We start from the raw sequence: 27,559 nt of genomic DNA, 5'->3' as shown, positions 1-27,559 counted from the left end.
ATTTTCCCAGGTCACTGGGTGGGGGCTCGAGCCGGTTTTGTGTGGAAAAGGAACCCCTAGATACTGAACTTGGCCCTTGTTGCTGCTGGCTCCACCTGGCGGAAGGGTTACACAGGGATATTGCTAAGCTTTAGTTAGCCCCCTATTCTCTGAGGCAAAGCTGGACCAAAACTCCACAGCAAGAATGTCTGGTTTCAGCAGCACGCCAGTGCAGCAAACAAGAAATTCTGCAGCAGATTCAGGAAAATTAAAATGGGAATTTTCTATTGACTTAAATATGAAAATGAATAACAATCAGTATAATAGTCTCTGTTAATTATTACAATATTGCATTAAATTTAGATTATACTGCCATGCAGTTGTCAGTGTGATGCAGACTTTGATACTGAGAAGATGCTGGGGGAAAGCATTAATGACCTGGGTGATGGGATTAATTGCACCCTCATCAAGTTGGCAGATGACACTAAGCTGGGGGGAGCGGTAGATACACTGGAGGGTAGGGATAGTATCCAGAATGACCTAGACAAATTGGAGGATTGGGCCAAAAGAAATCTGATAAGGTTCAACAAGGACAAGTGAAGAATCCTGCACTTAGGAAAGAAGAATCCCATGCATCACTACAGGCTGGGGACTGGCTAAACAGCAGTTCTGCAGAAAAGGACCTGGGGATTACAGTGGACGAGAAGCTGGATATGAGTCAGCAGTGTGCTCTTGTTGCCAACAAAGGCTAACGGCATATTAGGCTGTATCGTAGGAGCATTGCCAGCAGACTGAGAGAAGTGATTATTCCCCTCTACTCGACACTGGTGAGGCCACACCTGGAGTATTGCATCCAGTTTTGGTCCCCCCACTACAGAAGGGATGTGGACAAATTGGAGAGGGTCCAGCAGAGGACAACAAAAATGATTAGGGAGCTGGGGCACATGACTTATGAGGAGTGGCCGAGGGAACTGGGGTTATTTAGTCTGCAGAAGAGTGAGGTGGGATTTGATAGCAGCCTTCAGCTACCTGAAGTGGGGTTCCAAAGAGGATGGAGCTCAGCTGTTCTCAGTGGTGGCAGATGACCGAACAAGGAGCAATGGTCTCAAGTTGTGGTGCAGGAGGTCTAGGTTGGATATTAGGAAACACTGTTTCACTAGGAGGGTGGTGAAACACTGAAATGGGTTACCTAGAGAGGTGGTGGAATCTCCATCCGTAGAGGTTTTAAGGCCCGGCTTGATAAAGCCCTGGCTAGGATGATTTAGTGTCGGTCCTGCTTTGAGCAGGGGAGTGGACTAGATGACCTCCTAAGGTCTCTTCCAACCCTAATATTCTATTCTAAAGCTGAAGGTTCTGATACCAGGGTAGAGGCCAGTTGAGACTTTTGGCATTTGGGCAGCATGGGGTTCTGGAACCCAGGCTTTTGGCAATAAGGAGTACCTGCAACTCCTCTCCTTCCCGCCCACAGGCACTTGGATTTAAATGTTTTGAGAAGACTTGTTTGCTTTTACCAATCCAACAACCCTTGACATCAGTGAGATGTCCCATTGTATCTGGCCTCAATTAATGACACTGCAACCTATAACAATGGATTGGTTTGATATTTTCTGTAGCTGAGAAATGGTTATCAATTTTGATGGCATTTAAATGCCATCTGTAGGATTACTCATTAACACCCCATTAAGATAAATGAGAGTAGATCAGACCTATCTTACAGCTGTTTTAGGCTGGTAGTATGCAAATGCAGTAGGACATTGCACTGGGTTACATTTATAAAAGGTTTTCTTCACAAATCCATGAGCTAGAACATATTTTGGATTAAATCTTATATGTATTTAAACTATTCTGTCCTAATGGATAGATTCTGCAGCAAGTATTGCAGACACTGAGTCAGGTAATACTCAGGGTCTTGGTTTAGTTAAATGGGGGGGGATAGTATTTGAGGTTGTACTTCTAAATGTTAAATACAATATATTTAAGAGCAGGGTGCATTTAGAATGCAGTACAAAAAACTCTTAAACATGCAATAAGTTTCTCATAAATGTCTCATTTCATTAATATTCATAATTGTATAAGCAAAAATTAAAGTTTAGCTAATGTTCAGATGTTATTTGATATAATTGTAATGCACATTGTTCAAATATACCATTTGAAACTGACAGTCGTTTTTCTATATTTATCAGTTGTTTATATGTTTGCATGTAGACTACCTTGAACTTTACTTGAATGACAAAATATACGGCTTCCCATAGCCCACTGAAAGTAAAAGCACCACTTACAGCAACGTAAATATACCTTTCATTCGTGTGTGTGTGTGCGCGTAAACCTCCAGCACAATAGCTCTGCCTGAAACCCCCATGATAGGGTCCTGTGCACCTGGTGAATTTCACGCTTATGTTACATAAGAATGAAGCAAAGTATTAATATCTGGATCAGAGCAAATATACAAGTTCAAATTTTTGTTAACATAAAAATCAACTCACTATCTTCAAGTGCATGCCTAAAGCATGTCTATGCAGCACTCAAAGGAGCAATGATGTCAGATAAAAATAATTCTTTGCCTTCTTTCACCAATATACAACTATTTACACACAAAAATATAACATCGTTAGCAACTCCCCAAAACACGAAACTACAGACAAGAAAATTACCCCTTCAGGCAGGATTAGCATTTTCAGGATATCCCATTAGCCAATTATTCACAGCTTCACTTATCAGAGCTCAACACTAGGTCTTTCAGTAAGACTCACTATGAAATTAATGCCCAGAACAGAATAGATCCAGCTGCATTACCCAAGAAGGGTAAAATCCAACTCAGATTATAATTATATTCAACTGAACTGTAACAAGCACTTTTTTGCTGGCCGACACACACAGAGATGATGGGCCAATGTTCTTGTAGAGAATCAATAATGAATGATAATTAATTTAGGATGAGTACTCAGTAGGTCGAGTACAAAAGTACTCAGCATTGGCCAAATTCTTTCCCACTGAAATTAACAGTAAAATTTCCAGTTTCTTCAGTGGGGGCAGAGTTAGGTCAGCGTTCTGCACTTTCAAAAAATTTTAAACGGCATTTTATTTTGGCAGAATCCTTAACTCACTACTAGAAAACAATAAAGGAACTAAAGGTTTACAAATGGTCAACTTGTGAAGCATGGATGATTGATCACACCAGCCACTCCTCGTCCCAGAACGAGGATTTTTTGCAGTGCTGGGATTGCTTTGACAATCTTCGGAATAAACTATGTTTCTTGAAGGAAAAATCTAACAAATCTCTTGGATCAATTCACATTTCTAACAGCCACTGACTTCAAAGGGATGGTTTCAACACTGGGTCCTTAACAGGCCCATCATTTCCCCCAAGTGACTTTTATAGCGTATGATTTCAATTATTATTTGCTATTTAAAAGCAAATAATGTGTTCCTGTTGTGTTAATAATCCTAAAAGATGATGGCCACTTGCAATTATGAAAAACAAATCAGTTTCAAAGCCATGCTTCACCTAGGCTACTGGTTCCCAACCAGCGGTATGCAAAGCCCATGCAGAGGTCTTCCGGGGGTACATCAACTCATCTAGATAGTCGCCTAGTTTTACAATAGGCTACATAAAAAGCACTAGCAAAGTCAGTACAAACTAATTTTCATACAAACAATGACTTGCTCATATTGCTCTATATACTATACACTGAAACTTAAGTATAATATTTATATTCCAATTGATTTATTTTAATTATATAGTAAAAATCAGAAAGTCAGTAATTTTTCAGGAATAGTGTGCTGTGACACTTTTGTATTTTAAATGTCTGATTTTATAAGCAAGAGTTTTTAAGTGAGGTGAAACTTGGGATATACAAGACAAATCAAACTCGCGAAAGGGGTCTGGAAAAGTTGAGAACCACTGATCTAGGCTATAGCAGCCACATAACTTTCCTGGTAGTCACATGTGCAAACTACCCAGTCTTAACTTTCTGGGCTACATTTCATGACAAATGACAGAGAGTGGGAGGAAGAACAACTTAGGGCACTAGGGTCCAGGCAACTGATAAAGATTGTAAAGGGAGAGAAATTTGAAGAAGCCCAGGGTCAAACTGAGGGTGGCAATTCATGGTCTTAAGAATTCTAAAAGAATGGCTGATCAATGGCCCCAAGAAAGTCAATGAGAGTTTTTCCAAGATTTTACACAATACTTTTTCCCAATTATTATGCAATCAGAAAAGGTAATAAAAATAATGAAAAATGTTAAGAGTGTTTGGAAGAGAGGAAAGGGAGAAGGAATAGAGATTTTAAAGAGGATGCAGAGAAAATCCAAACCACTGCAAGCAGCACTTCTTGTTATTCAGGCACTTATAGGATGAAAGTGATGCCTCCTGTAAATCCAATTCTAGGAAGCAGCAAGAGAGTGGCTTGAGTCACTTAAACCCAAAATAATTTGGAACAGACTAAAATTTAAACTGTACCAACTCATTAGCAAGGGGCAGAGAAGGGATTGAACTGCCACCTGATAGTTTGGCATTTGTTTGGGATTCCACCTGATGATTTGTTTAAGACTATTTGCTTTCTATAATTCCATTTGTCAGCACACTCAAAAATTCATAAAATATGAGTACAGTTAGATGAGGATAACTGATTGCAGAGGTTTTAAAATTATTAAGGGGAACACTGGTTTTCTATTCCCTTCAAGCTTTCTTCTTATTTTATATGTTTAAACACTGAAAAGTACAAATTGAAATAGTTTACATATACCAGACTACTTTATTGGGACCACCCCAATGAAATTACAGAGCTTTATTAAAGAGAGAATACACTTACTAAGGCTATGTTTTTTCTCTGAACTGGCACTTGTTTTCTCTCTCATGGAAATACAAAACAAAAGTCCAAAAACATTCACCAGACAAAAAATTACATATGATGAAGATCAAGGTTGGGATATTTAAAGGTGCCTCAGAGAGTTATGTGCCTAACTTTCACTGAAAACCCTAATTCCTTTAGGCTACTTTGAAAAACTCACACCAATGCTTTTTAAAATCCATACTTGAACTGTGTTGTAATTCTTTTCAGAAAGCATTAAAGCGTAGCAAGCTTTGCTCTCTATAAATCCATGTTGTGTATGGAATTTACAATTCAGTTCTCGAGATGTTTGTTTAGTATTTTTTTCGATAAATGTGAGTTTCTTTGCTTTGCCAACATGCATGTAAACGGGGATTTAAACAAACAAGGAGATTTAAGAGGTGTTTAATGTTTTTGGACAGAAAGCTTACTCATGTGAAACCAAAATGGTAAAGTGGGAAGAATGAAAAAAGAAATGATACAATATACATTCTACAAAGTAAATTAGTTCATATTTAAATAAATGTAGTTAACCCTGTTGACTTACGATAAACAAAGACATTTGTAAAGAAGCTATATTTCTAGTTTTAAAAGACACAGTACATTTGGTAAAATAACTAATTCTGATAAATGTAAGCCAGAGTACTCCCCCCAGTGGTCAAATCCACAGAAGGGCATAAAAAAGGGAGAAACCCTATGAGGACCCCTTCACAGAGGTTTCCCCACCATTGTTTTACTGTCATGTTTACCCCATTTTTGAAATAAAGCAAGATTAACGGGGGGCGGGGAGGAAGGAGGAAGCAACAACCCTTCATTGTTAAACATTCAAGCTGTTTCACAATCATTACCATACACACATAAGCTTCATGTCTGGAACCTGATGAAATTCAGGACCTCCTTTTAAACGGAGGATAAGACTCACCATTACATGCACACTTGCCATCACAAGAGAGATTTAAACCCGATTAATTTTTAAATATTATAATGGCAATTTCCTAACTCAAAAAGCGTTACAACCAACATGGGGGAATTCTATAGTCAACCTTGTTTTGACTGACAAAGAAAAACTGAACAGAGTACTAAAAAATAATGGTAGCTTATGTACAAGTGATTTCTAATATGCAAACAGAATTAGTTCAAAACAGAAATATGTATTTTCGCTGCTTTAAAAGGGCCCATTTTTCAAAGCTGAAAATAATTATGAGCCAAATCAGCTGGGAAAAAAATTAAATCAGAAAAATGTGAATGATAATTTGGACTAGTTTAAGAACGCTTTACTCAATCCCCAAAAGCCACAATCCCACAATTGAGGAAGAAGGCTGTACTGGTTAAAAAACAACCCGGATAAGAGGGGAAGTGAAGGCAGCTATAAAAAATAATAATATATAATGAATGTAAGAAATGGGAAATTGATGATAAGGAATATAAATCAGAAGCTAGGAATTGTAGAAAATTGATAAGGGAAGCAAAGAGAAACATGGAGATCTCTATGGCCAGAAAAGTTAAGGAGAATAAAGTGGTGATAGTGGGGGGTTAAGTATATAAGAAACAAAAAGAACCCTAACAATTGCATCGGTACATGGAAATTGTAGAATTATCAATAATAATTCAGAAAAGGAAAAAATGTTCAATAAATATTTCTGTTCTATATTTGGGGGAAAAGCAGATGATGTACTCTCATCATATAACACTCCTTTCATTCAACTAGTATCTCAGGAGGCTATTAAACAGAAGCTACTGAAGACCGTTTTAAATCAGCCAGTCCAGATAACTTGCATCCAAGAGTTCTAAAAGAGCTGGCTGAAGAGCTCTCTACAACATTAATGTTTATTTTCAATATGTCTCAGAACACAGGAGAAGTTCCAGATGATTGGAAGAAAGCAACTATTGTGCCAATGTTTACAAAGGGTAACTGGGATGACCTGAATAATTCTAGGTCTGTCAGTCTGACATCAATCCTGGGCAAGATGACAGAGTGGCTAATATGGGACTTGATTAATAAAGAATTAAAGGAGGGTAATATCTACATGGAGTTATGGAAAATAGAGCCTGTCAAAATAACTGGATATCTTTTTTGGAGGAGATTACAAGTTTGGTTGATAAAGATAAAAGTGATGACATAATAGACTTGTGTAAAGCATTGGACTTGGTACTGCACAACATTTTTATTAAAAACCTAGAATGATATAAAATTAACATGGCCCACTTTAAATGGATTGAAAGCTTCTGAACTGATAGGTCTCAAAATGTAACTGTAAATGTGGAATCATCGTTAAGGCTAAGATTTTTTTCATGGTTATTTTTAGCAAAAGTCCCAGACAGGTCACGGGCAATAAACTAAAATTCACGGAGCCCGTGACTTGTCCGTTACTTTACTGAGAATAACTGGGGGTAGGGCTATGTAGCGGGGAGGAATGGAGGACTGACAGGCCAAGCCCCCCACCATGGCAGGGGGCACAGCCCTGAATCCAGTGGCCGCAATGGTTGGGCGCAGCCACGGGGAACACAGAGCCTTGCTCCAGAGCTGGCTCAGCTACGGGACAGGGGTGCACGGTCAGACTGCTGCCCCTGCCAAGCCCCAGCTGCAGCAGGGGGAGGGGAGGAGAGAGGGACACGGCCCTGGGAAGCCACAAGGGGGGCATGCAGCCCCAGTTGCAACCTCCAGCGAAAGTCACGGAACGGGAGGGGGAGCGCGGACCCGGCTGCAGCTCCACCAAGCCTGGGATGCCGCGAGGCTGGGGCGCGTGGCCCCTGCCAAGTCCAGGACGCTGTGGCGGGGGCACAGAGCCCCGGCTGCAGCCCCCGGCCAGCTGCAGCTCCCAGGCCCGCCAAGCCCGGGACAAAGCCAGGCAGGGGCGCACGGTCCCGGCTGCAGCCCCTGGTGGAAGCTGGGGGGGCTGAGGTGTGTGGCCCAAGCTGCATCACCCGCCAAGCCTGTAGCGCTGCGGGGTTGGAGCACACAGCCCTGGCTGCAGCCCCCGGCCTCTCCGGGGGCTGCAGTGGAAGCCGCGGGGTTGGGACTGCAGGGTCGTGGTTCCAGTTGCAGGGTAGAGGCACACAGTCCCTCCTCCTCCTCCTGAAGTCGTACAAGTCACGGAGGTCTGGAAAAGTCACAGAATCTGTGACTGTTGTGACCTCCGTGACTAAATGGTAGCCTTAATCATCATCAAACAGAAGTGTTTCCAGTGAGGCCCCACAGGGATTTGTTTTTGGCCCTAAGCCAATTAATAATTTTATCAGTGACCTGGAGGGAAACAAAATCATCAGTTAAAGTTTGCAGATGACACAAAAATTGGGGGCAAATAACAAAGTGGTAAATAATGAAGAGGAAAGGTCACTGATATAGAACAATCTGGATCACCTGGCAAACGGGTCACAAGCAAACAATATGCATTTTGAATACAGCTAAATGTAAATGTGTACATCTAGAAACAAAGAGTGCAGGCTTACTTACAGGATGGGGAGCTCTATCCTGGAAAGCAGTGACTCTGAAAAAGACTGGGGTGGTCATGGTGGATAATCAGATGAACATGAGCTCCCCATGAAACACTGTGTTCAAAAGAGCTAATGAAATCCTTGGGTACATAAACAGAGGCATCTTGAGTAGGAAGAGAGATTATTTTACGTCTGTACTGGCACTAGTGTGACTGCTGCTGGAATATTGTGTCCAGTTCTGGTATCCACAAATCAAGAAGAATGCTGAAATCTTTGAGAGGATTCAGAGAAGAGCCACAAGAAGGATTAGAAAATATGCCCTATACAGGTAGGCTCAAAGAGCTAAATCTATCTAGCTGAACAAAGGGAAGGATAAGGGGTGACTTGATTACAGTCTGCAAGTACCTACAAATATTTAATAATGGGCTCTTCAATCTAATAGACAAAATTATAACAATCCAATGGCTGGAAGTTAGAGCTAGACAAATTCAGACCGGAAATAATGTGTACATCTTTCAACAGCGAGAGTAATTAACCATTGAAAAAAATTACCAGGAGACATGGTAGATACTCCAACACTAATTTTTTAAATCAAGACTGGATGTTTCTTCTAAAAGATCTGCTCTAGGAATTATTTTGGAGACATTCTATGGCCTGTGTTATACAGGAGCTCAGACTAGATGATCACTATGTTCCCGTCTGTCCTTGAAATCTACGAATCAGTTTCTTCTTAGCAACAACCGTCAAAGACTAAAACACAGCACACTCACAGGAGTGGTGAGGGGAGCACAGCTCCCGCACCTCTGCTAAAAGCAGAGGGAGAGCTCCCCCCCCCGCCAACCCTGGCTTGAGTAAGCAGCACTCCTCTTCTGCTCCCCCTTCTCTTTAGATGGTGCAGTAAGAGCTCCCCCTTTTGTTTCAATCTACTTCTAAACCACAGGGCACAGAGTACGCAGAGTCCTAAACCCCATAACAGCTATCCTACATCAGGACGTTCTTCACTTCTACAAGGTTTTTATTCATTTTGAAAGCCCAGTAGACTGTAGGCAGGAGTCACACAATAGCTTTGCTTATCAGCACCATTTTAAAAGGGTCTACATTAAGAGTATCGCCTCATAGGTCCAAAGTGCCTCCTCCCCATTGTTCCCACCCTCGGAGAGTGAGTGAGAGTGAAACTCAGTTAAATCAACCCAATTTCACTACTTGTGTGCATGTGGAGGTGGGAAATGTGCCTCCTGTGTGCTGGGCATGAACGTGGGGCAGCTCTCTTTTTGCAGACCAACAAAGGGAGGCCTGGGAATAGGGAGGAACCTTTGAACAGGTGGTCCAGAGTCTGCAGCCAATGAGGTGTCACCAGCACCCACAGAGCAGCTGTGAGAGTCTCCTTTACCTTGTCACCATTTTGTAAGTAAGAGTACGTGATCCTCCCTAATCCACTTAGGTCCATAAATACACAAGGGCCATTTACTAAGGCTGTGTCAGAGGACCAGAATTTGGCCCATAACTCTTAACCCCAGTGGGCAACTTTGCAGTAAAAAGAGCTCCTGAAAACAGCAGAAGCCTCTATAAACTTAGTATCTCACTGTGTGCAATGGGATCGCAATACTTTTTTTAAAATGGGTGGAATTTAGCTGCACAGTGCATCCTTTCTTAGGTATGTGCTCAGCAATTTGGGAAAAACACCTGGGCATGCTTCGTGGGCAAATTTCAAATGCACGTAACTCTCAAATAAAAAATAATATCTTTCAGAATACTCTTGCACTGCTGCTTGGGGAAGACTATTTCCATTCCAAACTGGAACTTTCAAAACCATAGCAGTTTCAATTACTAGGACTATTCAAAATTATATTTAAAAAAGGTACAATTTTGTTTTAATTTAAATGATGGGAAGAATATTTTTTTCATTCTCACTCATAAGCAGTTCTTTGGGATTGTGGGGGTTATTTGGGGGTTTTTTTAGTTTGTCTGTTTGTGGGTTTTTGTTTAAAGTTACAAACAAAAAATTCACTTTTGGGCAGACTCAAACACTGAAAAATTTCAGCCCAAAAAATGGTTTCACAAAATCAGGAGTGACTGAGACATGGGCTATGAAAGAAATATTTTTTCAATCTTAAACACAGTGGTCACTGCTGCTCCTACTGTAAAAACCTATTATTCTTGTTTCCTTGACCTGTCTGAGCAAAAAAAAGTGAAACTTAGTAGAAAAAATATTCTCAATTGCATGTAATTCCGCTTTAGAGCTAACTTAGATCAAGAAAAGTGGCTGAGTTTAGGTTGGGATTAGTTAACATTAGCTAGCTAAACCTAATCTAAACTCAGCTATTCTTCCTAATGTAGACACAGGATAATGCTTTACTTTGATTTTAGCAGATCGAGTTATAGCCTAGGCTCCCAGAGAAGCTTAAAGTTCCATTTTTTTCAGAATGGGGCTTCAGAGAGGGGATGTGGAATGGAGAACAGAGAAGGAACCCGAGTAACATCCGGGATTAAAATGGGCCTTTCTTCTGCATCAAAAGATATAGCAGGTTTCATAATATTTATCAAACAGAGACACATCTTTTGTTCTTTTTCCTAGAAGCTGGGCTGGATGGATCACTCAACAATTGTCCTGTTCTGTTCATTCCCTCTGAAGTACCTGGCATCAGCCACTATCAGAAGACAGGATACTGGGCTAGATGGACTAGTGACCTAAACCAGTATGGCCTTTCTTATGTTCCTTCCATCTTATTTTCAGATAGTAAGTCTCTCACCATGACATCCTCACGAATACAAATGAAAGTTCTAGCCTGTGGAAGACTGGAGCTGGGGAAGGAGCATGGGCAGGATCCATGAATTATTCCAACTGGGACAAATGCTCTGTTTTAATATTCCCTTTACACCTGTGATGAAGTAAAATCTTTTTCCTCCAATGCTAACTCTCCACACTAAATGCTAACAAATGATTCACGTTGCTTCCCTTTGTCACATCAGTGTTGTAAGGATAAGTATATTAAAAACAGATCATCAGCGCTTTGAGATGTACTGATGAGACATGCAATATAAAAGCTACGAATCATTATCATTATCATCACATAAAATAATCGAGACCAGTATAAATTCTAACTTGAGAAGGTACCATGCTTTGCATTTTGTAGCAGTGAGAAAAAAAGTTATACACTGAGATTTGAATGATGTTGTTTTTTTAATAATGAGAACAACCTCAGTCAGTGCTGGGAAGTAATACTCCCAATAACCTGTGTTCAGAAACCAGGTCAAATTCAGAAACAGGATATTTAAGAACCCCGATACACTAAAGTATCATATTGGAAATCAGTATACCATAACAAAATGTGCTGGGCCTTGTAATATTATATAACATTAATTTTTATTGTATAACAATAGTTTTTCATTTACAATGTCAATGAGTCAAATACACCTAATTGTTTCAAAACAGTTAATTTTAAAACCATACAAATCCCAGTCTAACTTTTTCTCTCACTACTTTACAAAAAACAAAGCATGTTAACTTCTTGAGTTAAAATTTACATCATTCTGAATTATTTTACAAATGAATCCCTACAGTCTGCCTGCTGCCAAAAAAGGCTCTGTGGTCTACTGATTTCAAAGTGAACCAAGACTACCCAAGTTCTAATTCAACTGAGACATTGACAGTGACCCATCGAATAACTGTATGCAAACCACTTAACCTCTTTATACTTTAGGCAAGTCATCTGGAAAATTCGGTAAAAATCATGGCCTCAGTGAAAAACAGAAATTGTATCAGAGATTAAGTAGGCCTGCAAAGGCAAATAAGTCCTTAACAAACTGCAATTTCAGGCACAGATTCTCCAAAGGCACTGCCCAGGAGGACGGTTTTGTAAAGCCGAGCTGAGATAGGAGACAAATTCAGCATCTTCGTGTCTATGCCTATAAGTATTCCATTTTGGCTTTGCTTTTTCCTTGAATACCCTTGATGCAAAAATAGAACATAATTTTTTATATATATGTAAACTGTCTGCACTTTAAAAAATATTTTCTTCTCTATAGAATGAAAATAAGTAAATATAATATTCTTTAAGCAAGGTTAAACCATGAATAGCTCAAATCAGTACAAACATTGGCTGCTCTTGTCTACATTTAGGAGCCAGCAACAAGACCTCTACACTGACTCTTGGCCACTGTTGTGATAACTGGGCCTATAAATTTATCCTAATTGTGAGATCAACTGAAAAAATGAGTGAATGTTTATAAAATGTCACAATGAACTATAACAACAAACAGCAGACGTTGATGGGTAAAGGGGCTAAAGGGAGACAGAAAGACTGAATTGGTCCAAGCAAAGGCTGCTGATCTAATTTAAGGACTGTGTTAAGATCATCCCTGCTTAAAAAGAAAAGGGGGAAAAAAGAAAAAGTAGTAGTGTGGGACTGGAAATCAATGGACCAAAATTGGTGAGTTGGAATTAGGTCTAACTGGAGGACTAAACGGCTACTCCACCCACTGCTCCCCTTTTAGGGTCCTCAAAAAGAGACTTTTAGAGGAAAATTGACCGATATGGGTGGACGGATGCCAGCGCTGTCTTACTGAAAGATGAGAGAAGGGAAAGGAGAGACCTACACCATCCTGGCTGACACACCCATCATTTCCTGGGGCCCACTGTGAAACCATTTGGCCTTCACTGTCCTAATCCCAAGAGATCTCCTGACCAGACCAGGCCACGGGAAGAACCCAGGTGACATGGCCGCCACCATCCTCACTGACTCCGAATCCTGACCACCATCTGTGATGTAAGTCTCTGTCACATACACACACACACACACACACCCCCCACGACCCCCACATCCATGTCCATTTTCTTCCTCACTTTAGTTCTCTTTCCTATCCTTCTCCTTTTGCCTTCTGTCTAAGGGAAGTCTGTCTTAGCCAGCCAAGACCGTAAATTTTGCAACACTAATTAAGCCTGCGAACAGAAAGACAGCTAAGAGCAATACCCTAAGTAGCCTGATGCTGGTACAAGTTTGCCAGGTGCTGGATTGCTTGATAAGACTGCCTGCTATGTTTTTGTTCTTCCAGCACCGAGATTGTGAGAGTCAATACCTAATTGTGAATGGGGAATCATCAAGTGGGAGGGTTTAAAGCAGCGGTCTACAGGGATCAGTTCCTGGCCTTATGCTAGTTAACATTTTTATCAATGAGCTGGAAAAAAACATAAAAACATCACGGATAAAGTCTGTAGATGACATAAAAAATTAGGGGAGTGGTAAATATTGAAAAGGACAAGGTCACTAATACAGAGCTACCTGGATTGCTTGGTAAACTGTGCAAATCTAGAAGCAAACAATATGTGTTTTAAATATGGCTAAATGTAAACTTACCCATCTAGGAACAAAGAATGTAAGTCATACTTACAGGAGGGATGAGACTATCCTGGAGAGCAGTGACTCTGAAACATTTTTGGAGGCCCATGGTGGGTATTCAGCTGACCATGAGCTCCCAGTGTGATACTGTGGCCAAAAGGGCTAATATGATACTGGGATACATAAACAGGGGGATCTTGAATAGAAGTAGAGAGGTTATTTTACCCCTGTATTTGGCACTGTTTCAATCGCTGCTGGAATATTGTGTCCAGTTTGAGTGTCCAAAATTCAAGAAGAATGTTGATAAATTGGAGAGGGTTCAGAGAAGAGCCACAAGAATGACTAAAAGATCAGCAATATACCTTATAGTAATAGGTTCCAGGAGCTCAACCTATGTAGCAGAAAAAAGAGTAGTAGTAAGAGATGATTTAATTCCAGTCTTATGGGCTTTTCAGTCTAGCAGACAAAGGTAGAATGCAGTCCAACGGCTGGAAGTTGAAACTAGGAAAAAATCAAACTGGAAATAAGGAATAAATTTTTAATAGAGTAATTAACCCTTGGAACAATTTACCAAGGATCATGGTGGAGCCTCCATTACAGACAACTTTTAAATCAAGATTGGATGTTTTTCTAAAAGATCTGCTCTAGGAATTATTTGGGGGCAGTTTTATGGCCTGTGTTCTACAGGAGGTCAGAGTAGATGAGCACTATGGTCCCTTCTGGCCTTGGAATCTATAAATCTAGGAAACAATAGGACTATCAGTAACAGCAACAGCAAGAGCTCCAGCCCAGTTCAACTAGCAGCTTCTCTTCTCCGCAAAAGTTATTAACATCTTTAATACCATCTAAGAGGATATCAGACAAGGAGGGTGGCAGAGGGGAGGGGTGCCTTCTAAAATCTCTGTCCAGGGAAAGGGAACAAGGGATATTATTAAAATGAAACCCTTCTGTAATACTTTACATTTCAAGTGCATAAATTGTCTTTCCTTCTTTTCTTTTTATGTTTATGTTGAATAAAGGGTTAAAGGGATTTTTAATGGTGTGTTTGCCATGGTACGAAGCAGACTGAGGTCTCTGGATACCAAAACCTGGACCTTGCTTAACACTGTTTAATGTTGGACAGTGAGAGGGTCACGTTAATGCCTCTGACTCTTTGGGCCCAAATATTTCATCTAAATTAATACACCACCACTAGTTGGTTAATTTCACTAGGGGGGTGGTGAAGCACTGGAATGGGTCACCTAGGGAGGTGGTGGTGGAATCTCCATCCTTAGAGGTTTTTAAGGGCCAGCTTGCCAAAGCCCTGGCTGGGATGATTTAGTTGGGGTTGGTCCTGCTTTGAGCAGGGAGTTGGACTAGATGACCTCCTGAGGTCTCTTCCAATCCTAGTCTTCTATGATTTATGAATTTGAAGCTATCTCCATGTGAAGACAAGACTTGGATCATAAACTCACAACTTGTCTTCCTGCAGAGTTAACTCAGGCTCCTATTCAAGAGTTGTCCCTAACATGAGTCCCATCCACGCACATAGAAAACCCTCGCTTGAGTGTGGTGGTGCTTTACACCTGAACTGACTGGTCCATCAAGGGGTACAGGATAAAGCCTGAGAGCTACGAATACCCAAGCCACTAACACAACTATTCTGCAGTGTGGATGCAGGTTATGTTACTCTGATATATGTTTGGTGACTATTTTCATGAGTCTGGAGCACAAACCATAAACAGATTTTATTTGAAGACAACTAATTTTACATTTAAATAAATAATAAAATAAATGAACAACATGCATAGTATTTGTTGTGACAGGGTTGGGCGAGATGGCTATAGGAGGAGTAATAGAAGGCAGATATATTAGCCCCAGGCTAAGTAGGTCCCTTTTCCCTGTATAAGGTAACAGGGAAGGTTCCAGAACAATCAGGAACCTTCTGGAGACAATTAAGACAGGCTGATTAGAAGCCAATCAAGAAGCTGCTAGGATCAATTAAGGCAGGCTAATCAGGGCACCTGGGTTTTAAAAAGGAGCTCACTTCAGTTTGTGGTGTGCGTCTGAGGAGCTGGGAACAAGAGGCACTAGGAGCTGAGTGAGAACGCATACTGTTGGAGGACTGAGGTGTACAAGCATTATCAGATACCAGGAGGAAGGTCCTATGGTGAGGATAAAGAAGGTGTTGGGAGGAGGCCATGGGGAAGTAGCCCAGGGAGTTGTAGCTGTCGCACAGCCATTCCAGGAGGCACTCTAGACAGCTGCATTCCACAGGGCCCTGGGCTGGAACCCAGAGTAGAGGGCAGGCCCGGGTTCCCCCCAAATCCTCCCAACTCCTGGTCAGACACAGGAGGAGTCGACCTGGACTGTGAATTCAGAAAAACGGCCAAGCTGAGGGCTGCCGTGAAGCTCCAAGGCAAGCAAATCCGCCAATAAGCGCAAGACCCACCAAGGTAGAGCAGGAACTTTGTCACACTATATACAGTAAAGCCTCAGAGTTACAAACTGACCAGTCTACTACACACCTCATTTGGAATCAGAAGTACATAATCACCCTGACATCTGCTGGGAGAGCAATACAACAGTGCACAGACAATCTGGGAAGCTTTTGGAGAGTGTTGGAGACAGCTTTCTGGTGCAAGTGCTGGAGGAACCAATGAGGGGCCGTGCTCCTCTTGACCAGCTGCTCACAATTTGGGAAGAATTGGTAGGGGAAGTAGAAGTGGGTGGCAACCTGGGCAGCAGCAATCATGAGATGGTCGTTCAGTATCCTGACAAAAGGAAGAAAGGAGAGCAGCAGAATATGGACCCTAGACTTCAGAGAAGCAGACTTTGACTCCCTCAGAAAACTGACGGGCAGGATCACCTGAAAGGCTAATGAGTCCAGGAGAGCAGGCTGTATTTTAAAGAAGCCTTATTGAGGGCTCAGGAACAAACCATCCTGATGTGCAGAAAGAATAGCAAATATGGCAGGTGACCAGCTTGGCTTAACAGACAAATCTTCGGTGAGCTTAAACACAAAAAGGAAGCTTACAAGAAGTGAAAACTTGGACAGATGACTAGGGAGAAGTATAAAAATATTGCTCGAGCATGCAGGGTTGTAATCAGGAAGGCCAAAGCACAATTGGAGTTGCAGTTAGCAAGGGATATGAAGGATAACAAGAAGGGTTTCTACAGGTATGTTAGCAACAAGAAGGTGGTCAGGGAAAGTGTGGGATCCTTACTGAATGGGGGAGGAAACCTCGTGACAAATGATGTGGAAAAAGCTGACGTACTCAATGCTTTTTTTTGCAGATCGGTCTTCACAGACAAGGTCAGCTCCCAGATTGCTGCACTGGGCAGCAGAGTATGGGGAGGAGGTGAGCAGCCCTCAGTGGTGAAAGAACAGGTTAAGGACTTTTTAGAAAAGCTGGACATGCACAAGTCCATGGGGTCGGGTGCAATGCATCCAAGGGTACTGAGGGAGTTGGCTGATGTGATTGCAGAGCCATTGGCCATTATCTTTGAAAACTCGTGGCGATCAGGGGAGATCCAGACGATTGGAAAAAGGCAATATAGTTCCCATCTTTAAAAAAGGGAAGAAGGAAAATCCAGGGACCTACAGACCAGTCAGCCTCACCTCAGTCCCCAGAAAAATCATGGAGCAGGTCCTCAGGGAATCCATTTTGAAGCACTTAGAGGAGAGAAAGGTGATCAGGGACAGTCAACATGGATTCACCAAGAGCAAGTCATGCCTGACCAATGTGATTGCCTTCTATGATGAGATAACTGGCTCTGTGGACATGGGGAAAGCAGCGGACATGATATACCATGACTTTAGCAAAGCTTTTGATATGGTCTCCCATAATATTCTTGCCAGCAAATTAAAGTTTCAATTGGATGAATGAACTATAAGGTGGATAGAAAGCTGGCTAGATCATCAGGCTCAATGGGTAGTGATCAACGGTTCGATAGCTAGTTGGCAGCCAGTATCAAGCAGAGTGCCCCAGGGATTGGTCCTGGGGCCAGTTTCGTTCAACATCTTCATTAATGATCTGGATGATAGGATGGATTGCACCCTCAGCAAGTTCACGGATGATACTAAGATGGGGGCAGCGGTAGATATGCTGGAGGGTAGGGATAGGGTCCAGCGTGACCTAGACAAATTGAAGGATTGGGCCAAATGAAATCTGATGAGGTTCAACAAGGACAAGTGAAGAGTCCTGCACTTAGGATGGAAGAATCCCATGCACCGCTACAGGCTAGGGACCGACTGGCTAAGTGGCAGTTCTGCAGAAAAGGACCTGGGATGAGGAGCTGGATATGATTCAACCGTGTGCCCTTGTTGCCAACAAGGCTAACTGCATATTGGGCTACATTAGTAGGAGCACTGCCAGCACATTGAGAGAAGTGATTACTTCCCTCTATTCGGCACTGGTGAGGCCACATCTGTAGTATTGCATCCAGTTTTGGGTCCCCCACTACAGAAAGGATGTGGATAAATTGGAGAGAGTCCAGCAGAGGGCAACGAAAATTATTAGGGGGCTGGGGCACATGATTTATGAGGAGAGGCTGAGGGAACTGGGGTTATTTAGTCTGCAGAAGAGTGAGGGGGGATTTGATAGTAGCCTTCCACTACCTGAAGGGGGGTTCCAAAGACGATGGAGCTAGGCTGTTCTCAGTTGTGGCAGATGACAGATCAAGGAGCAATGGTCTCAGATTGCGGTGGGGGAGATCTAGGTTGGATATTAGGAAAAACTACTTCACTCAGAGGTGGTGAAGCACTGGAATTACCTAGGGAGGTAGTGGAATCTCCATCCGTAGAGGTTTTAAGGCCTGGCTTGACAAAGCCCTAACTGGGATGATTTAGTTGGGGTTGGTCCTGCTTTGAGCAGAGGTTGGACTAGATGACCTCCTGAGGTCTCTTCCACCTCTAATCTTCTATGATTCTATGAATCAGGCAGCAGCAGAGATGGGAAAAAATGCAAATACAGTACATTACTGAGTTAAACATAAAGTACTAAAAAAAAGGGAAAGTTTAAAAAAAGATTTGACAAGGTAAGGAAAGTGTTTCTGGTCTTGTTTCAATTTAAATTAAGGTGGTTAAAAGCAGCATTTTTCTTCTGCATGGTAAAGTGTCATAGAATATTAGGGTTGGAAGAGACCTCCGGAGGTGTCAAAGCTGTATTAAGTCAATGTTCAGTTGTAAACTTTTGAAAGAACCAGCATTATGTTTTGTTCAGAGTTACAACCAACTTCCACTCCCAAGGTGTTTGTAACTCTGAGCTCCACTGTAGTTTCTTGATGTCAGACCCTTTGGAACAAATTCTGCTCTCCAATATGCTGAGGTAAATCTGGTTTAACTTCACTGATCTCCCCCCCAACCCCGAAACTCTTATGTTTGGAGATTTTTAATCTGTCCTCAACTGAGTTACTTCAGATTTACCCCAGTGTAATTGAAGGCTCAATTTGGCTCTTCATTTTAATGGGTCTGGTTTTACAGGTCATCATTAAGACATACTGCATCAAAGCAGAGTTCTTTTTGGTGCTATTTTATGTATGCCAACTATTTCTTTTTTCTACTCAAGAGGATTAATTTGCAAGTGTGCCAGCCAGCTACTGAGGCACAGCTCAGAGAAAGATTATGGGGGACACAGGAAACCACAGCTGTTCTTTGATGCTAAATAAACATGATCCATTGCTACAAATCATTTAGAAGAGTATGCTAATAAAATCTACTGGAAACGATTGTCTTTACTTTCAATATAGGTTCCAAGTCAGCAAGGTACTTAAAGCCTGGGCCAAACTTTAAACATATGATTAGACTTATTTAAGTCAGTGGGACAACTCGGGCTTAAAATTACACATATACTTCAATACACTACTAAATCTGGACCTTTGGCAATAACCTAATAAGAATAAATCAAATATGTATTCACAATACTCTGTATTTGTACCTTGGAAAAGGAGTTCTTTGTACATAGTGGACATAAAAGCATTGAGATTACAAGCCTAAACCATATAACAGGGTTACACAAAAGTAGATTGCTTTATAACACTGTTTTTTCAAACATCTAGTTTGTACCAAGGGAACTCAGGCCACTTTTTAAAAGAAGAAATTCTTTATATATAATGCAACACCTCCTGAAGAAGATCAAGTCCAGAAATCTAAGGTGTTGCACTATAATTGTTAGTTGGGAACTGTGGCAGACACAAAGAACAAACTGAAATATTTTGCACGCTCATGCAGGATTGCAGTGGGCTCTCTTGGAAACCTCATGTCTACTTCTGAGCATAAAAAAAAATGTCTTTATATCAGCATGCCAACTCTTGCGAATTTATCACAAGAGACATGATTTCCAAGTAAAATTAAGCCTTGCCCATGATCTCATGATCGACCTACCAAATCTCAGGATTTTTTTCTACTGGCAGCACAGGCCTTAGGGGAGTGCGATGTGGGCGACAGCCCAGGGCTCTGTGGTCAGAGGGACGCTGTCCCAGTGCCGCAAGCTGGTGGGTCTGGGCTGCCGGAGTGGGGATGAGTATGGGTGAGCCCAGGTCTGGAGCCCCTGGCCAGCCAGGCAGGGGGCAGCGATACCGCCCAGAGCTGCCAGCCGGGGGGAGGCACAGGGCTTTCCCCTGCAGAGCCAGCCCCTTGCTGTCCCCTTCCCGTGGACATGATGGTCAGAGGTGTATGGTTGGGGGAACCCCATGGCTCAGAAACGCCTTCCTGTGCAGCCCAGCCTGGGTGGCCAGAGAGCAAAGTATTGCCACCCTTACTTCTGTGCTGCTGCTGCCGACGGTGCTGCCTTCAGAACTGGGCAGCCAGAGAGCTGCCAACCTAAATGTGCAACACAGAAATCTGCCTCCTGCTCCCCCAGTGCTTGATGCCCAGCATTCTCCACATTTACTTTTCACAGAAGTAGTTTTCTAAGAAATAAAGGTGGCATGGCATTGCAGGGTAATGAGGTGCAGGTAGATGTGGGGCCAGGAAGGAGGCTGGAGGGTAGGGGACAGTAATGGGAGGGGATTGGATTTCAAGTCCCCAGGCTCGGACAGTGGTGGGTAGGAGTACCACCCGCCAAGTAGCCAGGGAAAGACCAGGTTATTAACTGTTGCAAATTGATTGCGAGTCACAGGAGTCTGGTGCCTGCAGTAGGAGCTGTCATGATGACACAAGAAACTCCTCCAACCCAGCAGCCTTGGAGTTAAGGACACAGACCTGCCCTGCCTTCATGTATGACCCTACAGCAGAGAGTGTGTCCAGGGGCAGAAGAAGGGAGATGGGAGTCAGGGAAAAGCTGCTATTGGCTCCAGGGCCTCCCGCTGCTCTGGAACTTCTCCTCTACTTGGGATCTGGGTAGAGGAGTAACCCTGGGGGATGCGGAAAGCATGTCAGGGGAGAAAGGAGTCAGTGAGGTGGTGTTGGTGGGTCCAGGGAAGGGGGGAAGCCCAGGGGGCAGCAAGCCGGGGGAGGGGGGGGCAAGACAGTCGTAGGAAATGGATGGCAGGTGAGGTTCCCTATCATAGGGATGAGGAGAGGGTAAGTGGAGTCTCCATCTGAGAAGTCAAGGAGAAGAGTATTTTTTGTGTGCATTAAAAAGCTGACTTTTCAGTCTCAAATTTATCACACATAGCCAGAAGAGCAGAGGGGGTAAAAAGCAAACAGACAGACAAACTAAAAAGCCCAGTTTGATGTTTTGTAAAATCTTGTGATTTCTGGGCCCATCTCGTGATTTTTTTTTGGAGATCCACCTCAATATTTTTGATTACTTGTACTTGGCAATACTGTTATATGTTTTATATTTTATATACTTATTTGAATTTGTATTTCATATTAATCATGCAGCTTTCAAAGCTTGAAATGGGGTTGTGACATGTTCAGTCTTTAACTTAGTAAATCCAAGATGGTATTCTCCATATATGGGGAAGGGGGGGTCCATGGGTACTCAATACAAGGCCTAGTTTGAGTTAGATATATAGTGCGAGTTTCCCTAACTAGCAACACACCTGAAATTCCAGTTTTGTTGCTCTGTGGAACTGAGACTACCAATCATGACGAATTTTGTTTTGTGTGGTCAGTTTTTGTCAGCATTCTAAAGATAGTGTGTGGCAATGGAACAAATTTCTTTTGTTTGTTTCTTTGGTTATTAAAAGAGGTCCAAATGATGTCTTTTCAATGAGAACTCCGATATGGCTGACTTGATAACTTCTTACAGCTAATGGTTTGGGGGATGCACGAGGGAAGGTACAGTGATACCTAAAACTTAAAGTTGTTTTCAAGATGTGGTTCTTGTTTAACTTTACAAACTGCAAAAATTATCCCACTGCAATTTTTTGTAAACAGTAAGACTGGAGTTTTTAAACCAAAAACAACATTTAAATTCTTTTTTATTTCTTATAAGATGTACATTTCTGTTACATCAAGAGTGAAAGTAGTAAGTTTGTTTCTGAGCCAACCCCAATTTGTATTTCCCCAATCATATGCATTACGTATCAATTAAGGATGTGCTCACATTATAACAGATGTCAAAATACATCATCTGCTACCACGTTTGGAAGAGCTAGGGTCACAACAAATGAGAATTTTAGTAAATGAGAATTACAAAATACATACTCAACTGCTAAAGTTTGGTGGGGGGAAAACCCCTACCATATCGGTCTATGGTAGATTACGGTATGTACATCATAGAGTGCTGACACAGCAAAGGGCACAGTAACCAGAAAAAAGTCTGTACGATTCATGTGCCAAGATTACCATACCACAAGAAAAGGTAGTACCAGGGAAGAGAAACAATAACAAATTTCAGTTTCAGTCTTAGTGGAATGTGGAAATTTTACTTATTAGGAAAATCCATTCAATGTTGCTATCTGGGAGACATTTGTAGCTCAGTGGACTAGACACTGAACTGGCGTAAGGAGATGTGGTTTTATTCCTGCTACTAACTCATTTTGTTACCTTAGGCGGGCCTTTTAACATCTGTTTGTACCTCAGTTACTTCACCTGTAAAAGGGTAACAAAATGTTTACCCAGCTTTGGAGAATGCTTTGAGATCTTCCAGTGAAAAGCTTTGTGCAAGTGCTAAGTATCATTTATATTTCTGCAAATGCCTTTCAAGCAACAATACTTCGCTTTGGTACATCTTTTTAAATTTTAAAAGAAAACGACCACCTGTAGATTCATTATTTTTTGTTTCTACGTTAATCATTTCTTCAGAATGTTCTTTCAAAGGTTTGTTGACATTTAATTAAATGAAACTTCATTCCTTTTACAAAGTGACATAATACTACTACTAAGTGAAATAGTTTTACATGACAGAAATTTGACTACATGACAAAATACTATAAAAATAGTAAGCAGCTATGAACAACAATATTGTCACTACCAACTACACTGTTGCCATGGTTAAATACAAGGTAGTTTTGCAAAGTATGATTTATTTAAATAAAAAAAAACCACTAAAAATCTAATTTTATTGAAATCTGCTTCACTCAAGGCAACAATCTTGCAATCTACAATGTCCGATAAGACTGCCACACTTACATGGGGCCCCCATTATCTATATGGCTCTGTGTGTACGCAACACTGTATGTCTGTTGTAAATTGAAGGGTCAGGGCATTAGCAAGAACATGCAAATTGTAACCGAAAACTGATGGCAACAGGAACACATGCAATATCTTCACTCATAAAAAACATGAAAATAACATTGGTTCAAGGGCTGCCAGGGATTGTCCAGCTATAACTACTGTACAAATATGAGTGGCATGCACTATATGCTATACAGTATGATGGAAAACAAATAACTTACACAATGCACAATTCTAATGCTGTCCTCGCCTCACAAAAATGAAAGACTTTTATCCAACTTTATAGCTGTACACATCTGCTAGAGCCCCCCATTTTATGGACTTCAACCTATTGTTCAATTCTAGGTTAAAATTAAGTAATCTAAATATGCACTCTGTTACATAAAGGCCCAGAGGATGAAATTACATCAGCTTCTAATAAGGCTCTTTGAAATCCTAAACTAGCAAGTTAACAGCCAAATTATTTTTCTTCTGTTAATGCTGATTGAACACTAAATAATTACTAAAAGAAAACAAAATAAAATGTTTGACACCTTTGTAGGAGTTACAAGCCTTTGATTATTTGTTGCCCCAGGACACAAGTAATATATAACCACTACACATTTTATATTTTATTATTAGCATGCACACCTCCCAATAAAAACTTACAATTTTTTTTTTAAAAAAGCAAGTAGTTATGAGGTTTATTAAGTTAAAGCTTATAATTTTTTTCTCATTTAAAAACTATATAAGAATTCTTTCATTTAAAAGAAGGATATTTATACTTAATCTGTGAAAGAATTAACATAATTTAAGAGGAAAAATAATTATTTGGAAGACTGAAAATAAGGTGAAAACTTCTCTGTGTCACCTATAGGAGTTTTAAAACACTGTCCATAAAACCCATTACAAGAATAATAATTAAAACTAGCTCCCACCCCGCTCCCCCCCGGATAGCTGATTAGCAAGGCTATACAAAAACAAGTTACTGTGGCAGTGACTTTTCTTTTACTGGATAAATAGCTACCCACAAAAAAATAGAGGCATAGAATTATTTTAAGGCCAAAAGAATGCTTAAAGATTAAAAGCAAAAAGAATTATTTCTTTCCCCTTTTCTTTTTTTCCCTTTTAACTGGAATTACAGATGAAGAGGTGTCAATATCTGTTCCACTGCCAGAGAACAACAAGTTCCCTCCTTCTATGTCAGGAATCAAGGCCTGCCTACTAGTGCAGTTAGCCTGCAGCTGGCTGTGTGATTGGCTACATCACCCGATTGGCTAGAGAGCCCAGCAGCAGCTTGCTGACTGCTCAGTGCTCATGCTACCACTGTGCCTGCTCCTATGTTACCTTGTTCCTGCTGACCCTGCCTTGCACTCATCCTTGTTTGCCCTGACTGTGTCTGAGACCCCAACTTGCTTGTTACCCCACTCACTCTCTATGATTCCAGCTTGACTCTTGGCTCTGGTACCCAGTTCCTTACCTCCAGCCTAACCTGTGACTTTGGCTTCGGACTACTGCCTCCAGCTCTGACCCTAGTTCCTGGTTTCTGACACTCAGTTTCTGATACCTGCTCCAACCACTAGGCCTCATGCCCACGCCAAATACTAGCTACACCACCGATAGCGTGGTTACCTGACAGATTGAGCAGCCCAAGACAAAAGACCTTGAGTCCTGAGGGGCCCCAGGAGTGCCCCCCAACCTTGTGCTGACGCATCAGAGACCAGGGATACCAATGGTTGGGGCCATGAAAACAGAACATCTGCGCAAACCGCCAGCAGATCCAGCCCCCCAGTCAAGGGAGGCAAGAACTGGGAGAGGTACTGTGATAACCAGGTCCAGATGGTGGTGGTTTGGCAAGTACACCGAGGCAAGCCATGCCTGGAGGGGCCTGAGGTGTAGTCTTGCATGCTGCACTGCGTACATACATGCATTGATGTGGCCCAAAAGCCCCAAACCATGCTGGGCTATTGTAATCTGGTGGTCCTTGAGCTGTACAATCAGGGACATAATAGTTTGAAATTGGCCTTCTGAGAGGAAGGCTCCAGCTTGGGTAGAGTTCAACACCACTCCAATAAATTCTATCCTCTGGACCAGAGTGAGGGTGAATTTCTGAACATTTATTATCAGGCCTAGGGCCTTTAATGTTGATGGGATAAAGTGGATGCTGGACTCCACCTGGGCCCTGGACTGACCTTTGACCAGTCAGTCATCCAGATACGGGTAGACTTGCACCCCTTGTCTCCTCAGGTAGGCTGCTACTTCCGCCAGGCACTTTGTAAACAAACAATCGTGGGGACGCTGCAGGCCGAATAGGAGAACTGTGAATTGGTAGTGCACGTGGCTCGTGACGAACCTTCTGTGGCCTTGGAAGATCAGTATAGAAAAGTAGCATCTCTCAAATCAAGGGCACCCTACCATTTCCTTGGATCCAGGGATCCAAGGGATTAGGGCCCTTGAATGTCTGTCAGTCCACTGAGAAACTTTCAACAGCAAGGCAGAACAGTTCCAGTGACCATCGGGGCGGTAAGAAAGAACTGAGGGGGCGCGGGGTCAGCCGGGTCCTTTATACCAGTGCTATGAGCACACGGCCCCAGAAGGCCCCAGAGCTGACCTGACAGGTACCACTGAGGGAAACATTCCTGGCAACTGTGCTTGGGGCACATACACACCTACACTGGAATGGACATGTGTAAGCACAAAGAACACCACATCCATCCCTGCATGCCTTCCACCACACATACCCCCAAAAAACAGGCCCCAAGATTCCTAGACAGCGCCCTCAAGGTGTGTGTGTGTGAGGGGGAGATACTGGCAGAAATCAGAGCTAGTCCCCAGGCAACCCACGCAGACTCCCTGATTGGCTGGTGGAACCAGAAGACTGTCTCTTAAGGCAGCAGCATCTCACTGGCTACTCAATGCTTATGCCCACCACTGTGACTACTCCTTTGTTGCCCTGTTCCTGATGCCCCTGCCTTGCACCCAGCCTTGTCTCTGCCCTGTCTCTGCCTGAGACCCCCATCTTGCCTGTTAATCTTCTTGCTCTAAGTAATTCCAACTTGACCCTTGGCTCTGGCTTCTGAGTACTTCCTCCAGCTTGACCCTTGACTCTGGAACCCAGTTCCTGACCCCTGGCTTTATCCTTCACTGTGGGTTCTGACTACAGCCACCATCTCTGACCCCAGCTCCTGGTTTCTGATGCCAGTTTCTGACATCCACTCTAATCACTAAGCCTGACCCCCACACTGATCACTAAGCTAGACAGTCCACGTCCTGGTTCCCTGAGAGTCTAGAGAGAGAGAGAGAGAGAGTTTACATATTGCTAGACCCTCTGCCACATGGGATTGGAGCATAGGGTGAAGAGAGCCTTTTCTTCCACCAGGCAACAAGCTGTACAGATACTGCGCTCTGCTCCATACTGCGCTCCATACTGCACTCCAAGCTCCATACTGCGCTCCAGTACAAATAGAAGGTCTTGGCTACAGCACTAGCCCCCTCACCATGGCACCAAGGAGAAGGCAACTTCTCAGGCAGTGCATAAAGATTTGAAATGTACCATGAGTACATAGTTTAAAGCATAAATAATAGGAAAAATAAATACATTAATGACATGACACAATAAAGAGTATATATTACAAGCTATCACACAGACATCTCAGCAAACACAATAGCTGTCCATCTCGATCAAATTCTATTCCTTCTAAGACTGAATGAAAGAGTGTACATAGATTTCAGGAGCAGTGTGTGGCCATGCTATCATCCCATTGGTATGAGGAGTTTCCAAATATCAGGATGTATACACAAAGGGTGAGTCATTTGCAACAATTCACCAAAAAAGTTGCAAAATTATTGGAAAATGTTCCATTTCAAAACAGATTGTAGTTTTAAGTTTATAACGTATTGTTATTAACAAAACTAAGAATAAGTTATTTTAATTTAACTGGTACCCTTTTGAGTTCTTGGTACCTTTTTGAGCCTATTGTCCTATAGCAGCTGAGAACTTCCATATGCGGATCAGTTTAGCAGCTTTTTCTAAAAGGTAGAAACTGATGGCCCAGTCCTTTACAATGAGCGAAGGGGGTGTAAAAGACTACCAAATCAGAATGGCAGCATTTTACAGTCACATTGCAGTCGTGTAAATGAGTACATAAGGCACAGAGCACTGATAAATTCTAAGGGCAAAATTATTCATCCCCTCTCTACTAGCCACCATAGTCTTGTTATAATTTGATGGATCTAAATTTAGAACAGGGGCCTCAGTATAGAAGTCAGTGCGGCTCTCTGCAGGACAGGGTTAATAGACTATAAAGTTCGGGGGACATGGATCCTGGGCCAAATTCTGTCCTTTGTTAAACCCCATTCATCTCCACTGAGTTCCAATGGGTTACTGTATGAGATATAAAATCAAAGTATTTGGCTCCTGGCCTTTTAATCTGCTTGAAAAACACCACGA

At 42.1% G+C, this 27,559-nt stretch overlaps 1 protein-coding gene and 1 long non-coding RNA gene across 13 annotated transcripts in view; both read right to left on the bottom strand.

The window, feature by feature from the left end:
- Window positions 1-27,559, bottom strand: part of EYA4 (EYA transcriptional coactivator and phosphatase 4) — a 211,549-nt gene that overhangs the window by 157,561 nt on the left and 26,429 nt on the right. The gene's annotated exons all lie outside the window — the stretch shown is intronic.
- Window positions 679-18,085, bottom strand: LOC122465053. Its single transcript, XR_006289600.1, has 3 exons — window positions 17,919-18,085; window positions 10,415-10,418; window positions 679-727 (listed from the first exon to the last, which is right to left on the bottom strand). It is a non-coding gene; the product is annotated as an uncharacterized LOC122465053 (long non-coding RNA).

This window comes from Chelonia mydas, chromosome 3 (genome assembly GCF_015237465.2).
Source record: "Chelonia mydas isolate rCheMyd1 chromosome 3, rCheMyd1.pri.v2, whole genome shotgun sequence".
Lineage (NCBI taxonomy): Eukaryota > Metazoa > Chordata > Testudines > Cheloniidae > Chelonia > Chelonia mydas.
Note: the sequence above shows the minus strand (reverse complement) of the source record. Positions and strands in the feature narration are given on the sequence as shown.